The sequence below is a fragment of the Microtus pennsylvanicus genome, chromosome X, assembly GCF_037038515.1.
Source record: "Microtus pennsylvanicus isolate mMicPen1 chromosome X, mMicPen1.hap1, whole genome shotgun sequence".
Lineage (NCBI taxonomy): Eukaryota > Metazoa > Chordata > Mammalia > Rodentia > Cricetidae > Microtus > Microtus pennsylvanicus.
The window spans coordinates 54,094,115-54,104,221 of NC_134601.1; the positions used below are offsets into that span (position 1 = coordinate 54,094,115).

Sequence of the window (10,107 nt, forward strand, 5' to 3'; positions counted from 1 at the left end):
GCTACATCAACTGCACTTCACAAGCATGACACTCCTTCAGGTAGAGGACAGTGTTGGTGTGTTTTCAATGTCCTCTCAAGGAAACTGGGACAAACACTGGCTGACATAACCATGTCCACTTAATTCCCAGATCTTGCAGTGTGCACCGAGTGAGATACAGAAGCTAGAGTTCTCCAGGGGTTCACCCAGAGGCTATGTGCTCGGTGTAAATGCATGTCCTCATCCCTACTTGTGCACCTGCAACAGCTTTCTTTCTCCTCCACTCCATTCCTAGAGGCTTTGGTGTACTTGGTTGGATCCATGTTAGATCCATTCTGCACATGCTCCCTAGAGCCACTTTCAGTGGGCACGTATCTCCTATAGGGATTGTGTGATGGAAAGAGGACGGATGTGAAACTTGCTAAAAACCCACAGGTTACAAAATCATTACTATCCACAAACCATTTATGGAGATGACACTACTCTCTTTTAGGTCTCATCATGGCTTTCCAATCCCAACATGTGGAACACAGTTTCTACAAACTGAATGAAAATAAGATTGAGATGAGCCTTGATTTTGAACATGAGGCCACTGCAGCAACAGAAATTGTCATCTATTGTGAAGGTTCTCTTAAAGGTTCCGACAAATCAAAGAACCAGGGCATCCCACACCACAAGGATGATGTGACCCACGTAGTTAACTTCAACTACGTTGGTGATGACATCAGGCATGAGAGCCATGGGAGCCACTAAGGGTACAGAAACCCACAGTAGAAGGAGCAGGAGAACGTGGCTGCTGCCAGAGTGCCACAGGTCCTGTGTACAAGGCCGTGGATACAGTTGGTCTCACACCCAGGCAGCTGAATGAGTTGGAAGATGTTTTTGAAAAAACTAAGTACCCCAATGAGATCATAAGGTATGTGACTTGTTTCAGTAGCTGTTCCAGCTCCCATCCATCAGCATCTAATTAGGAGGTGTGTTCTTCACACTATGGGTCCTATCTGCTTTGAGCCCAAGCACGAGGTCTTTGTTTAGTTGCTGGGTATGGGAAGGATGTTTGAGAAGTTAAAGCCAACCTACTTTCTCTCTCTCTCTCTCTCTCTCTCTCTCTCTCTCTCTCTCTCTCTCTCTCTCTCACACACACACACACACACACACACACACACAGACACACACACACACATTCACACACACACATGCAGTGTTGAATCTAGAAACTGGTTGGTGCCTCTCAATTTGTTCTTTAAGTTTTCCTTTTGTTTTTTCCTCCTCCTTCCTATCCTCTTCTTCTTCATGGCCCCCCTTTTATAATGGGAATTGAATTCAAGACCTAGTGGTTTCTAAGCAATCCCTCTACTAGTATAGCATATGATCCTGGTGCTGATTAATGTGGTTATTTTTTGCATTAAAATGGAGATCAATGAAAAGCCGCTTTCATACTTTAAAGCTCACCATCTCTACATAGTTTTGTGATGGGTGGGATTCATCTCCTGAAATGACTTTCATCCTGCCAAGGTGAAATGCTGTATTTCCCTAACAGCTCCACCTTCCATCTTCTTCTCACAGGAAGGATCTTGCAAAGCGCTTGTTGCTGGGAGAATCCAGAGTGCGATTTAGTATGTCTGAAAAGGCTTTGGACAGGGCACTGTGCTTCAGGTCATGGTCCATGTTCTTGTATCCACTATGAACAGTGAGCGTGGGTGAGAGGTGTCCTTGTCTGGGTTATAATAGTAACTGAGCACTGACTCTTGAAGTTTTCCAGAGTTAAAATGGAACGGGCAGCCATTAATGTCTTTTCCCATTATTGGAGACACCGTAGTCTCTTAATTGAAAAAAAAAATCGCACAATTTTTTAGCATTTTTATTTTATTTAATTGTCTTTATTGAGCTTTATATTTTTCTCTGCTCCCTTTACTTTTTCCCTTCTCCCAGTATCACTGTCCTGTGACCCCCACACTCCCAGTTTACTTAGGAGATCTTGTCTTTTCCTACTTCCTAAGTAGATCTATTTATGCCTGTCTCAGGGTCCTCTTTGTTGTTTCGGGTTCCCAGGATTGCCGGTTTTCCTTGCTTTATGTGTTGAAACCACTTATGAGTGAGTAAATATTCTATTTGTCTTTCTGTTTCTGAGTTACATCACTCAATATGGTGTTTTCTAGATCTATCCATTTGCCTGCAAATTTCAAGATGTCATTATTATTTTTTTTTTACTGTTGTGCACATGTACAATTTTTTCATCCATTCTTTGACTGAGGGACATCTAGGTTTTTTCCAGGCTCTGGCTCTTATGAATAATGCTGCTATGAACATATGTGAGCTGATGTTCTTGTGGTGTGATTGAGTATTTGGGGGTATATAGGCAACAGTAGTATCGCTGGGTGTGGACATGGATTGTTTCCTAATTTTCTCTGAAATCGCCATACTTATTTTCAAAGCAGCTGTACAAGTTTACACTCGCACCACCAATGCAGGAGAGTTCAGTTTACCCCACATCCTCCCTAGCATAAGTTGTCATCTGTGTTTTGATCATGGCCATTCTTATAGGTGTAAGATAGAATCTTAGAGTTGTTTGGGTTTGCATTTCACAGATGACTAAGGATGTTAAACATTTCCTCACATGTCTTTCAGCCATTTGAGATTCACAGAACACTTATAATCAGTATGGGAACATCATATATATAGACAGCATTGAGTATTATATGGTCATGCATATAGGAAAACATTAATGTTTACTGGTATGTGTACAGAGATTAATACTGAAGTCCGGACACTGAGGTCATTTCAGGGAACTTATCTGTACTGTTGTAGTAGACTCTAAGTGACCTTGGGGACATTCTAATTGATGTAGCAAGCAGTAGGAGAAAACAGGGCTCAGTTTCAACAAATAAACACTTAGTAATAAGTGTGGATTAAGTGAGGCCAGAGAGATATTCAGTGTTTCATAACTAACCTGTGTTTAATTTGTCCAAGAGTCATGTGGGAAGACACTCACAAGTGAAATTGGTTGGCCTTCCACCTTTGTAAGTTTGTGGAAAGCCAATGTAGACAGCAGCAAAGTTGAACCTTCATGTTCGCCATTTGTACTGCAGCACTAGAGATACTGATGATGCACTGCATCTCTAGAGAGGCTGATGGACTATCACTCCAGAGCCATTTGTACTGCAGCTCTAGAGAGACTGATGGACTATCACTCCAGAGCCATTTGTACTGCAGCTCTAGAGAGACTGATGCACTGCATCTCTAGAGAGACTGATGGACTATCACTCCAGAGCCATTTGTACTGCAGCTCTAGAGAGACTGATGATGCACTGCATCTCTAGAGAGACAGGTGTATTGCAACTACAGAGAGGCTGATGCACTGGAGCTCCAGAGAGGATGATAAACTGCACCTCTAGAGGGCTATGCACTACAGCTCTAGAGTCTAATACACTGCAGTTCCAGAGAAGCTGATGCTCTGCAGCTTTAGAGAAGCTGATGCGGTGCAGCTCTAGAGGCTGATGCACTGCAGCTCCAGAGAAGATGATGCAGTACGGCTCTAGAGGATGATGAATATCAGCTCTAGAGATACTGATGTACTTCATATATAGAGGCTGATGCACTATCACTCTAGTGGCCTATGCACTACAGCTCTAGATGCTGATGAACTGCAGCACCAGAGAGAGGCTAATGCATTGCAGCTCCAGAGAGGCTCATTTACAGAAGCTCTAGGGGCTGATGCAGTGCATCTCTAGAGGCTGATACACTGAAGAACTAGCTAGATTAGCTAGAGCTAATATGCCAGCAGTGACTTAATTAATATAGTTGCTTTGTGATTATTTTGGGGCTAAGCTAACTGGACAGGTGAGAACCAACAAGTGGCCTCCTCACAGCACACTGGGGATTTGATTGAGTTCATGGAGGCATCGTGTTGGTATGTTTGAGTTCCCCGCATGGCTTCTGGTCCTTTGTTGGTCTTCTTTAGACTATGCATCCACATAATAGAAGGGGCAGGGAGGGAGCCAAATGGCATGGACACAAAGATGTGCAGTTTAATGATTTCCCAATATAATGGACCCTTATTCCCTAGGAGCCTGAGAGGATGGTGACATCTAACAGGTAACTGTGACTGTATTTCCATAGATGGCTATGTATTAAGGAAGAGGCGGTTTTGTTAACTGCTCTCCACATTGTTACAGATCACATTGCTGTCTGGAGGTTCAGCCTAAAAACGTTGGATCTCCTGGTATAAGAACAGAGCCCAGGATGCTCTTCATGTTGGCAAGAAGTAGGGCATCACTATCAAGCTTCAACTCTCATTGAGACCATAGCTTTTGTCCTGAGCCCAGAAAACTTTATAGGGCATGGAAGAGGGCCAGGGCAAAAGTCCATAGGTGACAGTGACCTACCCTATTACCTACATGATGGAAGCAGTGAATCCCAAGTTATCTGAATGAATTTTCTGAATTGGCTCATTTCCCTAATCCTATAGATTACAACATCACGTCTTTGTGCAGGCCTCCCTTGGAGAAGTGTTAACTCTCCCAAGTCAATTTGGGAAGGATGTTTGTTTGTTTGTTTGTTTGAGCTTTGGATAGGCTGTAACTTTGCACACTCTTTTGGCAAGTGTGATTCCTTGTAATCACCCTACCTGCTTAAGTGATGGAGCAATAAAAAGCCGTCCATCGATAAATGATGAGCTGAAATCATGGGAGTATAGCGGTTTACTGCAGAGAAATTACGTGTTTTGATGAAGAAAAATATGCCAGAGTAGATTCAGAAACACTGGAACAGAAGGAGAAGATGCTGGAGGGAGAAAAAGGAGAGGGGAATGAGAAGGAGGAGGAGGAGCCTGAGAAAGAAGGAGATTTTTTTCTGACAGTTAAGGGGAGGTAGGAAACAGGTATCCGACTATCCTAAGTAGTGAATCTTACAGCACCCCTTGTCCTTCGTGAGATGGGCCCCATTGAGGAGCGTCAGTGGGAGTTAGGATTGAGCTGTCTGTACAAGGAAGCACAAGCGATTGTATTGTTGAATAACATTTATTTCATTTTGATTTTTGACCTTTTGGACAGAAAATAGATTTTTGTTCCTTTAGAGTCATCCGGCACCTTTGGATCTTCCAGCTTTCTGCTTACTCTTCTGCTATGTTTCCTGAGTCTTGAAGGGAAGAGGTTATGAACACATTCCAATTAGGATAGAGCACTCCATAGTTGTGAGCAGAGATGACCACTCACACGGTCTAGAGCTGATAAAAAGTCTTTATTCCAGCTGAAAAGGATGACACCCAGGTATCTGGGCATGTAGGCATGGCCCCAGGTGTCCAGAACATGGTGGTTGTAATGGCATCTTAAAAACTAGATGTCCTAGCATCTAGCTCAGCAGATGCAGATGCCTGTGCAGAAGTAAGCAGTTTGAACCAAGCTGTTTACTGAAGCTAAGATAGCAGCTAGCTGAAGGAGGGGTTCATACAAACAGGAAGTTTAAGCACAGCTAAGTTAGATAGAATATCCCTGATCTTTGGTCCCTAGAATAGAATTAATTAATTTCCCGTGGGATTCTCCATGACAGAGATCAAAGTCTATTTCTACCTGAAATGGCCTCAACAAGAATAGAAGATGGAGGAACCTCTTCACTGGATTAAACTGTCACATTTCCGACTAGGTCAGAGGGCTTGAGTCAAATCATTGACTTGTCCTGTTCTAGGAGGGCATAGTTGTTTCTAGGGACCAGTAACTTAAATGAGTTTATTTTCTGTTTGAGGCAGTTGGCCTTGCAGGTGAAGAGGCAGGGTGCCACTGTTAGTCTGAGCAGGACAAGAATCAATGTTCCAGTTAATGCTGAAACTAAGGTATAGAAGTCCGGTCACCAGAGACTGTTAACAATATAATGATCCATATCTTCTTTCTTTTCTTCCTTTGAGCTTTTCTCTCTCCCTTTCTTTTCCTCCTCCCCTTCTCTTATCTTCTGCTTTCTTTCTTCTTTCTATCGACTATTCTTGTCCCCTCATTTACCATTTCCACCTTCTTTTCCTCATCATCCCCCAGTCCTTTCTCCTCGACTTATTTAAAAAGCAGTTACTCATGTATGCACTCCAGGGCAATGGCAGCCAATTACCACCATCTCATCTTCAGTGTCCTCTACGACCTTAGACCAATTTCGAGGAGGCCTGCTAAAAATGAGACTTATACAGGTAATGACACATCCACTTTCTTGCAGCTTCTTTTCCTGTGCATAGGAGATAAGAGGCCTCTATGGGAGGCCACAGAAACCTCCACAGTCACCCAGCAAGGGCCCTGCATTTTTGTAGATCTTTCATGGATAAAACAGTACAGGGTCATACAGAAAATGAAATTAGTAATATATTCAGCTTTCTGGCTCTTCAACTAGATCAGAAATCCTGGGACCATCTCAAACAATCAAATTTGAGGAATCCATGGCAGTTATTTCAGCTGTTCCTGCACCTATTTAATCAGAACCAGAATTGGGACGTGTTGTGCCTTTGTTAACATTGATTCAAGGCCAAATATAAGCTCTCCCATTTTTTCTATTATAGGCATATATCATGAGGATTACATAGACATGAATTGATGTAGTGGGGTGTGACTTTCCAGAGAGTCAGAGGAGATAATTTTATTCTAAGCAGTAGTTCAAGTAAACCAAATAATTCAAGGGCATGATGAGTTACCTTGTCCTTGGCAGAGAGTGTGTAGAATGTAATCCCTGAAAACCTTTTCATGTATGTGTATGCTTCATGGATGTGGAGAGGAAGGGCAGCTTTTAGTATCATGCTTCAGGTGCAATCCACATTGAAAATGTTTTATTGAAAATAGATTCTTTTCTCATTAGAGTATATCCTGACCACAGATTATCCTTCCTCCACTCTCTAACTCGTTGATATCCTGTGTCCCCTAGATCAGCTATCCTCCATTTCCTCTTCAGAGAAGAGCAGGCCTCTAAGAGAGAAGAGGCAGACAGAATAAAACAAGATATAATAAAACTAGGCAAAACCGTCATACAGATGATGGACAAGACAGCCCAACAAAAGGAAAACATTCACAAAATCCGGTCAAACAGTTTTCCACTCATAGGAGCCCCATCAAAAAAACCCAGCTAACACCCACAACATTCACAAGAGGACCTATTAAAGACCCTTGCAGGTCCTATGCTTGCTGTTTTGGTCTCCGAGAGTCCATGTCAGCTATGCTTAGTTGATTCAATGAGCCATGTTCTCCTGGTGTAGGCCATCTTCTCTGAGAGTCCACATTCTTTTCAGACAGGGTTTCTTACAGGCCTCCTGCTGTGTTTCCTTCTCAGCTTTCTGTGTGATTTTGGAAACGTCACTTGACCTCTCTGTTTTATTCTCCTCATGCATAAGATGAGTGTATGAAGGCATCATTCTCATGCCTGGCTACATGATACTAGTCAGGGCTTCAGCCAGGCTTGCTGCTCCATCCCCTAATAAGTCTTGGCACTCTGACAAGGCTGGCCTTTACCTGTTCACTCGATATACCCTTATAGGTCTCAGGCAGAGCTACATGTACAGACTGAGGCTAATTTTGAGCTTACTATGTGTTTCACTTCTGGAAACACCGGATGCAGGTGCAGTAAATAGGTCTACACAAATCTGTCCACCGTAATCATGACCCTGCCTCTGATGAAAACTTACCTGCCTTTGGTGATCAAGTGCTGTCTCTTGGCCCTTGTTACTCTAAAGTCCACGTAGATTCATTGCCTTTGACTTATTCTCTTGAGACCCCTGACTTCTACTGGGAACTGTGACATGTGGGCAAGAGCCACGTTGGTGCTCTTCAGTCATGGGGATTCAGAAGTCTGTAGTATTCCAGAAGAACGATCCTTAGGTCTTCCCTGCATACAGACCTCTGTTATAGGACAGACTGATGCCAGCATTCCAATTTCTTTCCACCGTTGATTCCCTTTATCAACGTGGAGTAAGCCATGCTCATTCACAGTGACCATCACCATATACTTGTTTCTAAATCAATGAATAAACACCAGCGCCTTCTTTCAAAGATTTGTTTCTTTTCATGTGTCTGAGTGTTTTGTGTGTAGGTGTGTGTGCCATGTGTCTGCCTTGTGTCTGTGGAGATCAGAAGAGGGTGTCAAATCCCTTGGAACTGGAGCCTAACTGGAGCCAAAGATCACTGTAAGTAACCATGTGAGTGGTGGGAATGAGCCTGAGTCCTCTGCAAGAGCAGTCATTAACCACAGAGCCATCTCTCCAGTCCATCATATCATTTACAAAGATGTGTAAACTGCGACATGAAATCCAGGACAATTGCTCAAGGACCATTGATGATTCCTTTACTTTGGTGTAGTTTTTTGTTCCCATCCGAATTATTCCCTCTCCTCCAATCAATAGCCTATTATGTGGGCCTGTTCTCTGCTACTATGCATGAGGAAACTTCAGGATTTCTTTACAACTTCACCTGCCTATTGTGGAACAATCCTTTTCACTGTGGAAATATGTCACTCTCACAGGTTTAATAAAAATCTAAGTGTCCAGTCTCTGGACAGGATTTTCAGGGTAGAGAGAATGCTAGAAGAAGAAGGGCAGAGACATGTGAGTCACCAGTCAGATGCATAGGAGGCATCATGGGCACTACAATGCACAGGCAATTGAGCCACATCAAAAAGGTAGATTAAAAGGAGTGGGTTAATTTAAGTTGTAATCGCTAGTTAGAAATAAGCATAAGCTATTGGCTGGGGTTTCATAATTAATAATAATTCTCAGTGTTGTGATTCAGGAGCTAGCAGCAGAGACAGAAAAATATTCCTACACCTACATGCCTTTTCTGTTTCTTCTCAGTACTGTCATACTGGATCAGAGCAGTGTGGATGAGGATGCTGATATTAGAGAGGCCTACAGCTGCTGTTCTCAAACAGTGGGCTACGACTCCTTCAGGGACCAAAAGCCTTTTCACAGAGGTTGACTGTGTAAGACCATTGAAAACTACAGATATTGGCATAACGATTCATAATAGTATAAAATGACAGTTATAAAGTAGAAATGGAGTAATTTTATGGTTGGGGTCACAACATAAGGAACTGTATTAAAGGGTCACAGTCTTAGGAAGGTTGAGAAGCCCTGACCAAACACATATAAAGTCAATTCCTGTTTCTCAACTTCAGTTCCTTATTAGAACCGGGCTTACTTTAACTATGTGTGTGAGCATGACACACCTGAACATGTGGATGAAGAGGGAAATCTGGGAGTTTGTTCTCTCCTTCCCTCATGTGAGAACCAGGGGTTGGGATCTCATCTTCAGGAGTGCCATCGGGTCCTTCTAAGCACTAAGTGATCTCCCCAGGCTGCACTAGGGGTTCTCTTTCTGTTAACAATTAATTATCATTTTTTTCACAGCCTGACCACATTTTCCTCTCCTACCCTCTACTCCTCCCAGTGCCTCCCTTCAACCCTCGCCCCTCCCCCTGTCCTTTCCCTTCAGGAAAGGGCAGGCCTCCCATGTATATCACCAGCAATGGCGTAACAACCCTAGTGGGTCCTTAAAACAACCTTTAATGTTATGACAAGATGAGGTCCCTTCTAAACAGTTCTCTCTGAAAAATTACAAATTAGAACATGCTGGAAGATGGTCAGAATAACACTTAAAAATGGGTGAGATTATACTATGTACTTTCCTTACCTGCCTGCCCCACAGAGGTGGGCAAAGGTAGTAACCACCAACCAGCCCTTCCCTTCCTCCGAGTTTCTGGTTCCATATTTTTCCTGGACATATCTGTTTTGTCAGGAATGTTAGCTGCTTAGACACACACAGCTGCAGCTGCCACTGCCCAGTGCTCATGTCCATGGTCTCCTGATGCTGCTCACACCCCCTTCCCCCAAGACCCTCTCCACAGACACCATGCCAGAATTGGTAGGCTAGTTGTCTTATCATACAAGTCTCGGGAGAGTTCTGTACAGGCACCTAAAAGGCTGCAGCAGAATGTGAAGCCAGAGAAGTACTGCCCATGAATGCTGCTGAGACAGAGCCTTCCCTTGAGGTGGGAGTGTCATATAGCAATCTGTTGATTTCATTGGTTAAGTAATAAAGAAACTGCTTGGCCCTGATAGGTTAAAACATAGGTGGGAGGAGTAAACAGAACAGAATGCTGGGAGGAAGAGGAAGT

At 43.2% G+C, this 10,107-nt stretch overlaps 1 pseudogene; it reads left to right on the top strand.

Moving 5' to 3' along the window:
* Positions 1 to 480: 480 nt before the first annotated feature.
* LOC142840344 (uncharacterized) lies at positions 481 to 8,909 on the top strand (annotated as a pseudogene).
* Positions 8,910 to 10,107: the final 1,198 nt, after the last annotated feature.